This window comes from Notamacropus eugenii, chromosome 2, assembly GCF_028372415.1.
Source record: "Notamacropus eugenii isolate mMacEug1 chromosome 2, mMacEug1.pri_v2, whole genome shotgun sequence".
Lineage (NCBI taxonomy): Eukaryota > Metazoa > Chordata > Mammalia > Diprotodontia > Macropodidae > Notamacropus > Notamacropus eugenii.
Window position 1 is genome coordinate 373,774,205 of NC_092873.1, and position 17,934 is coordinate 373,792,138.

A 17,934-nucleotide genomic window follows, 5' to 3' on the forward strand; every position below is an offset into this window, starting at 1 on the left:
AATAAAACAAATCATTCTCTGTTCCTCACGGGCTCTCAGGGAGCTTTCATGGATATGTGGGTATGATGAGTATCCCTTGTGATCCAGAGGGCTATGGGGCTGTTAATAGGAGTGAAGCGCTGGGGAATATAGAGTATGTAGCAAAGACAATGTCTTAAATAACTTGATCTTGGTTTGGTTATATGGTTATATGGTTCCTGTTTTTCCCCTCTTTCCTCTCACGTCTCCTCCTACTCTGCCCTGACAAACCTAGCCATATTGTGAAATGGTCCATCACCTCCCAAAGATGTCCTTTTGTCCCAGATGCCTTCTTTTCTAAATAAAAGGGGGAAAGACTGCTTGGCCAATGGAGGGACTCTCTGAGGGCCCAGACCTCCTCTCTGTGCTGGGCAGCAGCCAATAACTGGAATAAGGAGTGACCTAATGGCCCCATGGGGGGCTCTGTACTCCAAGCAGCTACTTCTGGATATCACTCTTTGCTTCTCCCCTCTTCCTGGCCCCCAACTCACCAAACAGCCATCCCTAGTCTGCTCTTCTGTTTTCCTAAATTCTTTCCTCTTTTGGCTTCTACTCCTTTCACACCAGTCACTGGAGGCTCTTAACAATGCTCTGCAGCCCCTGCGTTCATCCTGGCACTGAGGTACTGCTTGGATCACAGTTTTTGTAAATGAAAAACAAATACTAGATTAATACCAAACAGATCCCAAGCTCAGAATTGAGCTCTCCTCCCACTTCCTTGGCATCCAGAAAGGCTTGGTGTTCCCTCCACAGAGGCTTCTACTACCTACTGTGTGAGGAACTCAGCCTGAGGAGAGGTGCCAGCCTCTGGGCATTCAACCATACACTTCTGTTTTCTGGAAGCTTTTATTAGTACTGAGTAAGCCTATAGTCTTATCCTGCTACAGAAGGAAAAGTCCTAGGAACTTCCATGATCTTAGACCCCTCTGTATTCTGTCCTTTCAAAATTGGGCTCTCACCCAAGGGAAGGAAAAACCTTGGGGGGCAAACCTCTCATAGGAAAGGGGAGGACGAAAGCAACAGATGGCCATAAGCCCTGAAAAGTAGGTCCTCTTCAGGAGAAACATTATCTCTGGAAAATCTCATCTGCCAGTGTTATTCACTTCCCTAACTATTCTGAGGAACCAGTTCAAGAGACACAGCATGATCCACTAAATGGAACCTAGAGTCCTGGACTTACAGTCAGGAAGACCTGAGTTCAAATCTGCTCCAGATACTAGCTGCGAAAGTTATTTAACTTAACTTCCCTCTGAGCCTCAGTGTCCTCATCTGTAAAATAATGGAGAGTTGAACTTATTGCTCTGTAAAGTTCCACCCAGCTCTAAATGTATGACCTGTAGTCCCTACCATATAAGTTTATTCATATGTTCCTACTGTAGTAGGAACCAAGCAGTACCTCAGTGCCAGGATGAACTTAGAAGCTGGACATGATCACATAGATGATATAATATATATAAAACTAGATCATTAATCAATCAAAGAATTGGAAGTTGAGGGGAATGCTTGTCAATTGGGGAGTGGCTGGGAATAGCTAAGTCATTCACAGCTGATCATCATACAATACTGTTGTTATTGTACACAATTATAACATTGTGTATTATATTCTCCTGGTTCTGCTCATTTCACTTTGCATCAGTTCATGGAATTCTTTCCAGGTTTTTCTGAGAGCATCCTGCTTGTCATTTCTTATACTACAACAGTAATCCATAATAATCATATGCTACCACTTGTTCAACCATTCCTCAACTGATGGTCATCCCTTTCATTTCTGATTCTTTGCCACCACAAAAAAAGTAGCTATAAATATTTTTGTACATATAGGTCCAACTCCTCATTGTTTACCATTACCATCGACAGGGAGATCAGTGTGTGGGGGTGAGGCCAGGAAGGCCTGGAGCTTAGGCAAGAAAGAAAGTGGAGCCACATGGGCTGATCATAAGAGGAAGGTGTCCAGGCAACTAAAGACTAGTGTCTGGTGAATCAACAGTAGGTCCAGCAGGTTGTAATCCACAAAAGAGGTCTAGTCCCCTGTGATAAAGGCCTTGCCTCCTTGGTTCTGGGTCAGGAGCATCTTGAAAGGCTTCAGCTGGCTGGGGAGGTCTTTTACACACTGCTCTTTACCCTCCTTAGAGTTCAACTAGATGAAGTAAAGGTATGTGATCCAAAGGTCCTCCACCCCATCATTCACCACATCTGAGAGAGCAGCTTCTTGAAGGTCCTTCCCATACAACCCATGCCCTCTTCCAGGTATCTCAGGATGGTATTGCTCTGGTCTAAGGTGAAGTCTCTACTTGTGAACTTGGGGAGCAGCCCATAGAGACATCTGGCCTTGAGGTTCCCCCTGCATCCATATATCCAGGGTCACTACATCCTTCTTCGAGGTCTGGTCCTGGTCATTCAGGAGCATTCAGATAGATCCACATTTCCTTTGAACAGGGAAGTAGATGATGGTGTAGGGATGCATCTTGGGTGGATAATGATCTGGGGGCAGGATCAGGAGTGGGAAGGCCCATTTTTGTTGTTAAAGAGTCTACGATTCCAGGAATAAACTCTTACATGCCAACTGAGGCCCAGATGGGCAGCAGTAGATGGGCTGAATTACAGGATCACTTATAGCTGGAAAGGACTTCAGACGTCCAACCTCTTCATCATTTTCCAGATAAGGAAACTGAGGCTGAGGAACAGAGGGGAAGTGACTTCCCCAAGGTCACACAGGTGATAAGCAGAAGAGTCAGGCTAGGACCCCAGGCCCTCTGTTTTCCAAATAAGTATGCTGTTCACTCTCACAGCCTCTGCCTCTACATATCAAACATCTACCTTGTAGGTTGTGGCTACAAAGCTAACAAGCTCTCTGAGGGCAGAAAATGCCACTTTTTATGTTTGTATTCCTAGCCCTTGACACAGTAACCTGCACATAGTGAATGCTTAATACATTTTTTTTTTTTACTGAATTAATGACCCTTGACTTTTATCATCAAAGGACATCTCATAGACACTAAATCCAGCGCATCCTAAAAGCTACAAAGCCCCAGGCCATGTTTTCAAGGGATAGCCTCATTTAACAGAGCTAGTAGAACTGGTGCAGCACACATGAATGGAAAGCATGTGTATCACTGTTCTACAGTGCTGAAAACTGAGACCAACACATTAGACTTCATGTTTTGGTGGGATACAGGACCACTCCTAGGAAGCAACTGAGGGAAGCAACTAGGGGACAGAGAAAACCTAAAGCTCATAGACAGGTATAATCAGTCCAAATGCCCTGTTACCACTGCCCCATGGTCAACTCACATCTTGCCAGCTTCCCTTTTATGACTTAATCACAGTCTGCTCCTGATGGGTCTTATACCACGGTCCTGAACTGTTATTTAAATCTCATTAGTATGAAGTATTTGTGATTTCCCTGGGGGGAATTCCCAATGTGGGAATTCCCTCCAGGAAGCCAATCAAACTCCAAGTGCTAAGGAGTTGCTTAAGGTACAGAAAATTTAAAGCTGAGTACATAAGCTTTGACTCTAGCCCTGCCACAACTTATGTGATCTGAAGTGAATCACTTCAGCTTTCTGGGCCACAGCTTCAGCATGAGAATGTCTCCCTGGCATTCTAGCCACATGGTGGTGTGACCTCTCTCATGATCATTTATTGCTAAATCTTACTGGTGACCATGGGCCAGGTAGCGAAAGGTCAATTCCTATCATGTTCAAATGAACAGACACAGATTTTTCCTCCCATCTCCCCAACTTATTTGGGAAACAGCACCTGGCCAGGGCCTACAGAGGTAGATAGTTGCAGGTTAGAAGTAGAAGAATTCAAACAGAATTCAATGACCATTTATGAAGGGTCAGCCATGTAAGCCTAGGCAAGCTGCAGTGCTGGTCAGGGACCACTCACGTATCTGCTCCCCAAAGGGCAGCCTGGGCAGGTGCAGAAAAGCTTGTCAGAGGGTTAGTAGCCAGTAAATGAATTTCTTTCTGGCCATTGTAACTCATAAATTTTTTTACCAAAGCATGTAAATCTATAGGAGTCAAAGGAGAGTCTCTTCCTCCCCCTATCCCCCACCCCATGGATGAAACCATAGATCTTTGAAGAAATATTGTCACTGGACATTTCCCCACATGCATGTCTCATGGACACAATTAGACTACATGCTTCACAATGACAGAAACCCCCCCTTGGGATTTTTGGTTGCCCCTAAGGAGCTTGGCACAGAGCTATGTACATGGCAAGCATTTAATGAATCTTTATGGATTCTATTTTTTACTTCTTTTCCCTCCAAAATAAGCATCGTATGATGCTTATTTTAACCTAATTTCACCTCGATAAAAAATTTGGGGGTGGATGGGGAAGTGTGGGGGGCAGGGATGTTGACCACACCCCAGGCTGATTTTCCCTGTTCTCTCCCAAAGCTGATTCTGAACATTGCTAGGTATGTGCCCTAGCACTTCTAACAGGCAGAGGAAAAGGGCCCCTGTGTGCCTGAAAATGCCCATTGTTTTAATGGAGCCAGTCCTTTGCTGGTCACTTCAGCAGCTTTGTGAAGTCAGCCTTCCCTTTGAAAAGGATGCCTTGTCTCTCCAGCCCTTTGCCTGGGCCATATATCAATGCCCTGCGGAGTAGTCTCTTAGCTGCCTGCTGTTCAAATTTGTCCAATTTGACACGGTCCCTATGGGGTGGGATTCTGTGTGAGACTGTCTGCCTTTGATGGGGAATTAGCAGGGGTGGCTGGACAGCTGCTATTTAAAGAACCACCAGTGACAGGTCAAGACAAGCCCCTTTCCATGATAAGCAACAGGCCCCTGGGGAAAACAGTCCCCTTCTCCTTTGCCTTTCCCAACACTTCAGGGATCGCCCTCTCCCTGGGATAAGGCTGAGCTCAGGGACTACCCTTTGCATTTAGCTAAAGCTGGGACACCTTTCATCCTGACCTCAAGGGCAAGGTCATTCCTAGGTAGGGGATGGAATGAGTTGCCAGGGAATTTTAGATGTAGCTCCTGTCTATGTAGTGCCAAATTGAAAAGGAAGGAAGAGGGCTTCAGTAGCCAGTTGGAGGCTGGGGTGCTCAGAGGAAAACCAAGGCAGATGAAAAGAAATGAAGAGACAAAAATTTTTACCCCCATCTCTCCCAACTTGTTTGCAAAACAGCATCTGGTCAGGATCTTCAAAAGTAGATATCCACAGGTTGTGAAGAATTCAACAGAATTTGATGAACATTTATGAAGGACCAATTATGTGAGCGTGGGCAAGTCACTTAATCTCTTGGTTGTCTTGTGTAGACAACTGTCTAAGTCTATAAGTTGCAAAGAAGATACCAAACTGCATTGGCAGAGAGAATAGTGTACAGCAATGAAATCAGAGTCCTTATCCTATCACACTATATGCAAAGAAACTCTGTTAGGTGATGGGATTTCAAAGATCAAAAAGTTAAACAGTCTAGGCCTTCAAGGAGCCTACGTTCTGGGAGATACAACATGTACACAGACAAGATAGAAGTGACAAGGTGGTGCAGTGGTAGTGCTGGGTCTGGAGCCATTAAGACCTGACTTCAAATGTGGCCTTAGATACTTAGTAGCTATATGACCCTCAGCAAGTTACTTAAGCTGTCCACCTCAGTTTCCTGAACAGCAAAATGGGGCCAATAATAGTACCTATCTCCCAGGGCTGTTGTGAGGATCAAATCAGATATTATTTGTAAAGAGCTTAGCACAGTACCTGGCACACAGCAAGCATTTAATGACATGATCATTTTCTTTCTTCCTATGTACAAAATAACTTCTAGAAGAAGAGCAGACTAACAATTTGTCAGGAGAAACAAGGGGGTGGAGGGAGGAGAGATGGTACTTGGACTTCATTTGAAAAGAAACTAGTGATTCTACAGGGTGGAGGTGAAGAAGAAATGACCTGGCATGGTAGGGGCTAGGATGGTGTGAATCCTAGCTAGCAGGACAATTTGACTGGAATGAACAGTGTATAAAGAATAGAAAGGAAAGTGAGAGCCACATTGTGGAGGGCTTTAGATGCCAGGGTAAAGATTTCATATTTTATACTACAGACAACCTCTGAATATTTTTGAGAAAATCAATGGCATAGTCAGATCCACGTCTCAAGGAGATAAGTTTACTGGCTATATTTGACATCTAAAGGAATGATTTCCCGCACCTTGGGCAAAGGGGCTGGTAACAAGGGAGAAGCCAACTCCATTGACTGGCTTGGGCTTCCCTGTGGGTTTTTTTTTTTTTTAATAGTTTTATTTATTTATTTTTAGATTTTGACATTCATTTCCACAAAATTTTGAGTTCCAATTTTTCTCCCCATCTCTCCCCTCCCCCCACTCCATAACACCTTGCATTCTGATTATCCCTTCCCTCAATGTGCCCTCCCTTCTATTACACCCCACCCTTCCCTTATCCCCATCTTCTCTCTTCTCTTGAAGGGCAAGATAGATTTCTATACCCCAATACCTGTATTTCTTATTTCCCAGTTATATGCAAAAACAATTCTCAACATTCATTTCTAATACTTTGAATTTCAACTTCTCTCCCTCTCTCCCTCCCCATCCATCCCCATTGAGAAGGCAAGGAATTCAATACAGGCTATATATGTGTCATTTTGCAAAAGACTTCCACAATAATCATGTTGTATAAGACTAACTACATTGCCCTTCATCCTACCCTGTCCCCCCTTTTTTTTCTATTCTCTCATTTGACCTTGTCCCTTCCTAAAAGTGTTTACTTCTAGTTACTCCCTTCTCCCATTTGCTCTCCCTTCTATCATCCCTCTCACCCCACTTGTCCCCTTCTCCCCTACTTTCCTGTAGTGTAAGATAGATTTTCTTACCAAATTTAGTGAGCATGTTATTCCCTCCTTCAGCCATATGTGAAGAGAGTAAGCTTCACTTTTCCCCCTCACATCCTCCCTTTTCTCCTCCATTGAACAAGATTTTTCTTATCTTTTTTATTTTCCATTCCATTTCTCCTCCCAATATTTTCCTCTCTCACCCCTTAATTTTATTTTTTTATGGATATCATCTCTTCTGACTCAACTCAACCTGTACTCTCTGTCTATATGTGTGTGTGTGTGTGTGTGTGTGTGTGTGTGTGTGTGTGTGTGTATAATCCCTCCACCTACCCAAATACTGAGAAAAGTCTCAAGAGTTACAAATATAATCTTCCATGTAGGAATGTAAACAGTTCAGGTTTAGAAAGTCCTTTACGATTTCTCTTTCCTGTTTACCTTTTCATGCTTCTCTTGATTCTTGTGTTTTAAAGTCAAATTTTCTATCCAGTTCTGGTCTTTTCATCATGAATGCTTGAAAGTCCTCTCTATCATTGAATGATCATTTTTTCCCTTTAAGTATTACCTGTGTTTTTTTAAAGGCTTACTTTTCAATTGGTTTTTGCCACATATTCCCCTTGAAAAATAACTTTTCAATGTGTTCTCTCAACTCACTGCATTTCTTAAGTAACTCAAACTTCACTGCAAAGCTTGCCGAGTTTAGAGATCATCAGAGTCTTACAGCTGACCTCAGAGATCATCTAAGGATGTAGCATGGTACAGGGGAAGCAAAGGACCTAGAGTCAGGTGACCTGGTCCCAGTCCTGGCTATGACCCTATTCATTACGTGACTTTGGACAATCTCCAGGCCCAGGTTTCCAAAGGTGTAAAATGATGTGGTTAGACCAGAGTATTTCTAAGTCCTCCTCAGTTCTAAAGTTCCATCACTCTGATCTGGCTCTTGATGGCACAAATGAGAAAGGAGGGCTCCTGGTCCAAGAACTCTCTCCCCTACACTTTGGTTTCTCTCTTTTGGAGGTTTGGCAACAACAGATTAGTTGACGTACCTCAGCACCTACCATAGCACAGAACAGTAGAATAATGAGAGGTATGCAAACTAACAACAATCATTTCTTAAGTATTTATGCTACATGCCACACACTGTGCCAAGCACTGGGGATTCCAAAGAAAAAGCAAAAAATGTTCCTTGCTCTCAAGAAACTTATATTCTAATGGGAGAGGCACAGGATAGGCTCTGAGGGACATACACTGTAGGTGGGATAGAAATGAAATTGTAGAGGACTTTGAAGAAATAAAAATTGGAACAGGACTAAGAGACAGGGAAGGACTGTTATCCCCACTTTACAGATGAAGAAACTAAGTCTCAAAGAGGTGAAACGCTTTTCCTAAGATCACAGAGCTTGTAAACATCTGAGGCAGAAACTGAACACAGGACTCCAAGTCCAGTGCTCACTCTGTCTACATCATGGTCCTTCCCAGTAGTAGTGAGACATGCCTTCTGCTTTCAGCTTGGCCAATAATTGGCTGCGAGTTCATGGGCAAGTCAGTTCATTGCTTTGGTCTTCAGTTTCCCCATCTATCAAATGAAGGAGTTGGACCAGGTACTCACTGAGGTCCTTTATAGTTATGAGATGCAATGATCCCTGGGTCTAGCTGAAGCCCAGGGTGAACATAGACAGATGTGAGCCAGACACCTGGTTTGAGTCAATTAATTTCAAACTTTTCTCCCACCCTTGACCAGAATGAACTGCTAACAAGAAGGGAAACTGGCCAGTCTCTTTAAGGTTTGCTTCCTCCTGCTCATCCTCTGGGAGGAATGTGCTAATGAGTCCGGAAATAGCTTCCTGAGGGGGAGAGACAAAGAAAGGGCCTGGATAACCCACCCATGAGATAACCAGTCCCTGGATAATTGAGAACTGATTTCCATGGAAAATTTCCCAAGCCCTAGAGTATGACAGAATGATGGGCTGTTTCCCTGGGCCACAGTATAGGCAGACATTGATGAATAAGGTCCCATAGGTCTGGAATTAAGGGGGTGGGACCTAATGGGAAACTGAGACACACCCCTTGATGGATTTGCCATATGGAAGAGGGAAGCCCACAAGCTCATATACTAATTTCCTTCCCTAAGTGTTCAGCATGTCTCTCCTGCTCAAGTTTGTTATAATCTTCTTCTAACCCTAAATCTAGGATTCTTATGACTGAATTTTTTTATCTTACTTTCTAAAGTGTTTTGGCATCTATGATTTCATTTTATTCTGAGAGGAGGAGGCATCGCTGTCATCACCATCATCGTTGTTTTCACTTTGCAAATACGGAGAATAAATCCCAGACAAGTAAAGCAACTTCTCCTGGGTCAAGCTAGGAGCAGAGCTGTAGGGGAATCTCAGTCTTCTGGATTCCCCAGTCAGTGTTTTATCCATTGGCTCATCCTCCCCAACTGAGCACTCCAATGTGTTCTTTTGATCAATATGATGTTCCATATAAAATAATCTGGATGAGCAATAAATAGGTTCTTCCTTCCCTAAATAGAAGTTTCTGGCTATGCAAAAAGCATCTCCATGGCTTCCTAATGCTCTCCTCTGTGCAGGACAGTTGGGCCTCAAATGCCTCACAGGCTGCTTTGGGAGAATAAGTTTCCTCATGTGATGTTCAGCTGCATGACTTTTATTTTTTTGGACAAATTACTTAATGACTCAATCAATTTTTTTTCTGGCATTCTCAGAGGGTATCAAAATAGCCATGGTCCTCCCTGCAAAGTAGCAAGGCTCTTTGCTCTCAGAAAAGATGTTAATTCCTTACCCTAGGCTAAACCAGTGGCAATCTGTCTATTCATTCCATTACAAACCCTCTTTTTCTCCTGAGTCTTTCTCCTGCTTGCTCTCTTTTTTAATAGCTTTCAAATCTGGACAGACATAAAAATATCCACACTAATGAGACCATACCATAAGCTTCTTCCCTGCCAAATTTTATTTTCAGCTTCAAGTCATTGGGCGTTCAGTGTGTCAAGGACAAAAATGAAGGGAGCTGGAAAAACTTAATTAAAAAAAACAACACAACTCACTTGTTTAAAATTGCGGGTGGGTGGGAAAGGAGTGGGAGAGAGAGCAAGTCAAAAAAGGGAGAGAGAGGGAAAAGGGAGAGGCAAAAAGCAGGAGATCTGGGCTGAGACCCAGATACCAAATCTCAATGCAGAGAAGATCATCAGAATTGAGTTGCAATCTCTTCCACATGCAGACTTGGGTGTCTGATGGAAGGCTTGAGGGACTGGCTTGTTGGAAGTATGAAGCCATAGCCTAACCTGGTTTCTAAATCAAAATAGAGCAGGAAGGGAAGAGTCTTCACTAGAACTTTAGCTAGGAATATTTTCACCTAGGAATGAACAGTTGGTGGGGAAAGAGTGGAGAGTTGAAAAAAGAGGGTGTGCCTAAGGTCAAACAGCTAGTAAGTGGAAGGAAAAGTTGAGATTTGAACTCTGACTTTCAATTATTTCACGTTGCCTTATTTATAGATGCAGAAAATGAGGTTTAGAGAGAATAAGGGGACTATATCATATAGCTAGTGGGAATATGGGTGGGATGGCTATCTTTAAGCCCTTGAAGGGCTGGCTATGAAAAGAAAAAAACAGATTTGTTTTCCATGGCCCCAGAAGGCAGAACCAGGAGTAATGGAAACATGTTGCAGAAACGGAAATTGAGGCAGCTAGATGAAGCAGTGGATGGCGTTGGACTGGGGTCAGGAAGATCAGAGTTTGACTTCTGCCTTAGAACAGTAGCTGTATGATCCACAGTAGCTGTATGATCCTGGGTAGGTCTCTTGACCTCTCGGCCTTAGTTTCCTCCTATGTAAAATGGGACTTACCTCACAACATTGTTGTGAAGATGAAATGAGTTGATGACTTTGCTAGCTACCACTATTATTATTCAAGGATTTAAAAATACTTTTTAGGAGACTCAGGGCGAGATGAAGGATGGGAAAATTGTCCAACAGGCCAAATATGGCACTTGGAGACTATTGGTCAAGGCCCCAAGATATTCTTTTCTTACAGACTTTTTGCCATGTCTGCAGTATATTAACTTTTTCACTGTAGCATTAACCTAGAAGAGTAGCATTCTGGGATAGAGACAGAAGACTGGAGACTGGAGACCTGTCCTGCTTCTGACACATACTAGGTGTAGGACCTGGGTAAGTGACAATCTCTCATTGCCCGACTCCACACCAACCTACCTCCCACCAAGCAACTCTCTAAGAGTACAATTAAGCAACCACTAAGCATTAATAAAGCACCCAAGATATTCAAGGCTGTTGTGCTAGGTATTCAGAATACAAAGACAAAAACCAGGCAGTTACAGAAGTGTTGCTGCATCAGTTGGGGATGCAATGTGTTCCATACCAGGAGTTCAGACAAATAAGCAATCTAACCTTGGTCAATTATATGGCACTACCCTCACAAGGTTGTTGTAAGGATCATTTGAGATAACATCTGTAAAACACTGTGCAAATCTTAAAATGCTACATAAATATTAGCTACTATTATGATTTAAGTGGAGGAAAAACTAGAGTTATGCCAGGTAGAATGAATTCTATATTCTACATAAACATCATGGTCCCTTGTAGGATATGTTGTAGAGGAGAATTATTTTTTTAATAATATTTTATTTTATTTTTGTCAAATTACATTTAAAAACAATTTTTGACATTTTAAAAAAAAGTTTTGAGTTTCAAATTCTATTTTCCCTTGTTTAAACTCCCTCCTCCCTGAGATGGAAAGCAATCTGATAAAAGTTATACATGTGCGATCATGTAAAATATATTTCCATATTAGTCATTTTGTGGAAGAAAATTCGAATCAAAAAAAAATAAGAAGAAAATGCAAAATAGTATGCTTTGGTCTGTATTCAAATTCCATCAGTTCCTTCTCTGGATGTGGATAGCATTTTTTATCATGAGTCCTCTGGAACTGTCTGGGATCACTGTATTGATGAGAATACCTAAGTCATTCACAATTGATCATCGTGTAATATTGCTGTTACTGTATATTTGTTTTCCTGGTTCTGCTCCCTTCACTTTGCATCAGTTTGTGTAAGTCTTTCCAGTTTTGTACAGGCAGAGGTTGGACTACACCCCTCTGAGGTCCCTTCCAACTCTAAGATTCTGTGGTTGCCTCCACATCAAGATGAGGTATTAGAAGGGAACTTTAAAGGAGATATGGAGACTTTTAAGGAGGATAAGAGAAACAGGCCTAAGAAATTCAGGCTGGGGGGGTGGCAGTGGGAGTAAGGGGACAAGGTAGCAGGGACATTCAGTCTGGAAGAATAGTTGGTTCAATCTTTACTCCAGTAAGGGTTAAGGGAGGAAGTTGCCCTACAATGATATATTACAATGGGGTGAATGTAGCAGCCAGAGGGGTGGCCAAGGACAGTCGAACAAAGTCCCAAAATAAGCTGTGAAGAGAGTGGTTGGCAAGATTCTTCCAGAGGAGAAAGTGTCTCTCCTCACCTCCCTCATCCCCACACACCCCAAAGCCCAAATGTCAGTGGTCTGGGACAAAGTTCTCCTAGCCAAATGTTAGAGCTTTGTTCTCTCTGACATCTTTGTGCTGTTTTAAAATATCAGTCCCTTAAGCTGTAGGTAGGAAGGAAGCTATCTATAAAAAGGCATTTAGAGGCCAGCAAAATTCTCTCCACACAGCTGATAGGAACTTCAATTCAGTTAGCCAGAGGGCATAGTTTACCTTCTATGGCAGTCAGTTTTCATTTGTCATAAGATCTAAAATAGGAGTATGCTGGGTACAGTTGGTGTCATATAATTAACCTAAATTTTAATCAATTTAATTCTGAAAGCCATTAGAGATTGTTTCTATCATACTGACTGGCCCAGTTACTGAAACTTGAAAGTGCCCAGGGACTCCTGATTTTTTTTTAGTCTCATCAATTTGAAAACACACTCTGGATTTCTCCTCCAGAAATAAAAAGAATTCAGTTTCTAGAGAAAAAATGAACAAGTTTCCTATCATTAAGTCAGTCACACACAGCTAGCTGGGAATTGTTTGTGATGTGAGCATGTGTCCCAAATATGCAGGTGTGCTGCGTTTCCATCTCAGATAAGTTAGTTCTTCCTATATTGTGTTGTTCATTCCTTGTTCTCCTTTCCTTTCCTCTACTAGCATCCCACTCCACACAACTATGGGGTCACAGAAAGGACCCTGGACTTAAGAATCAAAGACCAGGGTTCACACCTGGCTCTGCCAAGTTATTTAAGACAAGGTATTCAGTGCTGCCATTTCCTCATTTGAAGAACAGGGATAATACCTATACCACCTATCTATAACATACAGAAAAGCAAGCAACTAAGGGCCCAAGCAAAGGAAGCTTCGCCCTCAGGCAAAGAAGTCTAGAGCAAATAGACAATACTTAGACTTCTTCAAAAGCCTTGAAAAGAATGAATATACAGCACATAATTAGCAAGAATAGGTATTTAAAATGGGAAGTTAGAGGTACTAGTAGATGTGAACTTCCACAACCCTAGGTTAAGGCTAGCAACCTCCATAAGTAACAGAGTCTTTATCCACAGGCGCTAGTGTTCTGAGTTTTCGTCCCCCCATCTTCCAGTTCCCAGTGAATACGTTTTAAAAAGTTTGAGGGCATTTTTGACACTATTTGACCTGATGGTAATTTGTGAAGTTTGTCCCAGGCACCAAAAAATGCTTTCTGTGACTGATAAAAGCAAGTACTTTGTAAATTGTTATGTGGATAAATGTCAACTATTCTTATGGAGATGACTAGGCCAGCTCCGAGTCATTGCTTTTTCACCCCTCAGTCTTTAAACCACACCAGGACCCCTGCCCAGGAAGCCCTCTCCCCTCCTCTGTGCTAGTCCAAATCTTGCTTGGTCTTTAAGAACCAGTTCGGATCTCACCCTTTCTTAAACGACAACAGCAACACCCAAGCCAACTAAAACAATTATTCATGCTCTGGGAGGTCCTCCCAAGGCAGAAAGTATTTGAACGTAGCCTGTGTCTGGGCATGGTAGGAAGGCTTAATACCAGGATGGCTGTGGGCAGATGAATTTTTTTGGCTGCACCAATTCTGAAGACCATGTACTAAATTACAAGGGTTACAAATTTGTATTGGTAGAGGTAGTGCCCACACTGACAATGTCACAGCTGCTTGAGGTATTGAGAAAATGCTATTTTTGGGGGTAACTTCACAATAATCTCTTCAAAACCAAAGAAAAACATACAGAATAATACCAAATGTCAGTTTTTCTTGAAGCTGTTCAGTCCCTGGCTGAGAGCAATCTCCTTCTTCTAGTTCTCCTATATCCCTTTTAGTCAGTCCATACTACTTATACTGCCTAGCTCTGTGAATTATCTCCCCAATTACAGGCCAGGTCCCATAGCCAGCCAGTCTTTCTCCCTCCCTCCTTCCCTCTCTTCCTCTCCTTCCTCTCCTTCTTTCTTCTTTCCTTTCTTTTTCTTTCTTTTTTCTTCCTTCCTTCCTTCCTTGTTTATGCAACTTCACTGAAGAAAAACAAATCAGTCACCAGAAGAGCTATTGGTTGATCACTCATCCATTGACAACTTGCATCCTTTATTTAGTATTAGTGCTATATTAAATAGTGTATTGGAAGATAGATTTACTAATTAGCTTATATTTCTTGATATTCTTCACAATGTTTCATACACAGTACTTGCAGATGCTTAATAAAAGTGCACTGTTGATTTGAGAACTAAAGGCTAGGATTATTTTAAAGATGTGCCTTTCACTTGGGAAAATTTCTCAAAATAAAAATATTAAAAAACCAGACTATTTCAGGCCTGAAAGTTAGAAGGAACTTGTGGGGGGAAAGGAAGTCAAGATAAACCACCAAATAAATAAATATACAGACACACACATATATTCTTGTGCACTCTAATGGAATTAGGGATGTCTATTCTGATTGAGATGCAATAGTGCAGTAGAAGAGGAAAAAAGAAATGACTTTACTCAATGTCAAAATGACAAGTCATCAAAAATTTGTGGTTTATTAGGAAAAAAAGATCTTTTAAACAAACCTGAATGGCCTGGCAAACTTTGGGTTTTAATCTTGTGATATGCTCTAACAACAAAAGGCCTATATGGCACATTGAGCAAATTTATAAGCCTGTGATCAATATATTTGACATATTATTTAATTATGATCCTTAGTGACAGAGACAATATGAAAACCTAGTGTCAACATTCTGACAGTGGAATAAATAAAAAGATATAATTATTCCTCATACTAATCCCAGCTGAATTGTAAAGTATCAGGCCAGACTCCAGACCCACGTTCTAAGGTTTCCTTAATATGATAGAGTTTGATGTAGGAGGTGTCACATAACCAATATTTTGCCATTTTATTAGAATAAAAAGCTCTCCTAGGAGTTCAAGTTCAAACGGTCAGCGTGCCCCTCCTGTTCTCCTTATATGACTCAGAACATGGTGAACTAGCAGAATGCATGTACAGAAAAATACTACTAGTAAGGGGTGGGGGCCAGGACTCTAGGGGAAAAGCAGAAGGTAGAAGTAATTCTGCATCTTCCTAGAAACATAGAATGTTCCAATTGGAAGGGATTTTATAGATCATTTAGTACACCACCCCCTTCCTTTTCCAGAAGAAGAAACTGATACCCAGAGAGAGAGAAAAGCTTTCCCAAAGTCACAAAATAGGGTAGAGCAGGGACCAGAACCCAAGGCTTCTTGACTTTCAGTCCAGTGCCCTATGTAGCAAAAATGTTAGTGTATCAAGTCATTTGGGAACTTGTGATGAACCCTCCTTTTTTCAGCTAATCTAAGACAAAAGACAGGAAGAAGTTAAACAAAGTACAGTGGATAGTGTCAGACTCGGTTCAATCAAATCTGGTCTCTGACCCTTGCTGTCTGTGTGACCTGGGGCAGGTCACCTGGGCTTTTTATGCATCTAGTTCCTTATTTACAAAATGAGGGATTGAATGAGATGGCATTTAAGGTCTGATCCCTACCACTCATGCACTCTACATTGTAGCCCAACACGCTGATTTGCTGTTCTTCATATATAACTTGCCACCTTCTACCTCTCTTACCTTTGCCTGGAAAGATCTTTCTCCTCAAAGACTCCCTTGCTTCTGTCAAAGAATGTTCTGGGCGCCATCTCCTAAGGAGTACCTTTCTTGATTCTCCCCTCCCCCATTTGTTAGTGATATAGACATCCGGTACATATCTGTATATAGTACATATATATCTGGTATGCGTGTGCATCTGGTATATCTATATCTAAATATATCCATACATTTTTATCTGTGTATAGTCTGTGTCTCCCCAGTAGAAGGTGAACTCCTTGAGGGAAGGGACTATTTTGTTTTCTCTCTGTATTGTCAGAGTAGCACACAGTAGGTGCTCAGTAAACATTTGTGCAATTAGACTGAATTTGAATTTCCACTGCATCACAAGACAGAACACAGTGCTGAGTGGGTAGCTAATACAACTGACTATTATTATACCAACAGGAAAAAATGCACTGTCTGGCTTGGGCCAAGAAAAATTACAGTTAACATTTAACATTATGGGACTAACTTCAAAGGCACGCCAGCTGGACTCCAATAATGGGAGATGAAACTGCTAACACCAGCAGAAAGATGCAGGTGTCTGTCTTTGGCTAGGAAAAAAATCACATCCTTAGAGCAGGACGCCTCCCTCCCCAGCAACCCCAGACACCCTTGTGGCCGTACTGCGGGCTAAGACATTGAGTAAGTAACTGTAAGTGTTAGCGGCACAATATAACAGTCACTTGCCAATGAGCCCCTCAATCTTTTTCATGTGTGCCATAGCACACATGTAGCTATCTGAATGATCCATGGTATAGTCAGTGGGGAGATGAGCTATGTCTGCTGTTAAAAAGTAACCTAAGACATAGATAGGGTTGCCCTTAGAAAAAGTTGGTTTTTTACTACAATAATGGGAAGGAAAAAATGAAAGTGAGAGAGGGGAATGAGAAGGGGAAAAGAAGAAAGGTAGGAAAAGAAGAGAAAGAGAAAGGAGATAGAGAGAAGGGAAAGGGAAAAGGAAAGGGAGGGGAGGGAGAGAGAGGGTGGGAGGAGAGATAGCTGTTCAATTGCTACCCAGGAGTTCACATTAGATAATGCAGCATATCATTAGCACCCAAGACAGTTCCAATTTGGGAACATGATGTAACTTCACTATTTCTGTCACTACCTTAATCAGGACTGGATTCCACTGCAGCACCTGACCTTCTTCTGGCTATATTCAACACTTGTGGGCCCAGGGCCTCCTATACCCAATAGGAAGTAGGGAAGAACCTCTGCCCTAGGATTAGAACTCATGGCAGTTTTGTCTGTTCACTAAGCACTATTATCTCTAACGTCCTGGATTCTGGACCCTGCCTGCTTGCATCTATGGTGTCTGCTTAATCCTTCCTGCCTAGGCTGATTTCCTGGGAGCTGATCAGACTTTTGTTATTTATCTGATCTTTCTAGGTTTGTTTATATCTCTGGAGATCAGCCTCTGGCTCACTGGCATTAAGGTATCTGTAAAACGTTTTCTTATCTAATGAAATTCTGGTCATAGACTTTCTTGGTGGAGGAGAGGGGCCCACTTCACTTTGATATATTAATAGGGTCTGCAGAATAAACTGCTCAAACACAGTGACTGGAGTACTAGTAGAAGACATCAGCCCAACAGGATCAGAAATGGAAAGGGACTGAACTCAGCTAAGAACCAGACTTAGACTGAAGCTTAAGCTTTGTCTCACTGGATCCTAGGCTTTCATCAGTGACCAAATGTTGCTTGAGCACAGCGTTGAATGAAGTGTTGGAGAAGACACTAGAAAAATGTAAGATGTAGGTCTTGACTTTAAAGAGCTTTGTAATCCAGTTGGGGAGATAAGACACGTACACATGAAAGAGTTGGAATAAAAATTCAAGAAATGACTGTGTTAAGAAGACAAGCACTGGAGAAATGCAGACATGGGATGATCACAGAGGTTAATGTCATTTGGAATGGGCTCATGGAGGAGACAGGATGTAAGCGAGGACTAGAAGGACAGCTACGGAGAGGGAGAGAAAAGGTGGAAGGGCATTTCAGGCTGGGGGAGCAGAATGATCTC

The 17,934-nt window shown here is 42.1% G+C and overlaps 1 protein-coding gene and 1 pseudogene across 13 annotated transcripts in view; both read right to left on the reverse strand.

Moving 5' to 3' along the window:
* Window positions 1–17,934, reverse strand: part of BCAS3 (BCAS3 microtubule associated cell migration factor) — an 803,928-nt gene that overhangs the window by 73,275 nt on the left and 712,719 nt on the right. The window lies entirely within an intron of this gene.
* Window positions 510–17,931, reverse strand: LOC140522383 (glutathione S-transferase P pseudogene; annotated as a pseudogene).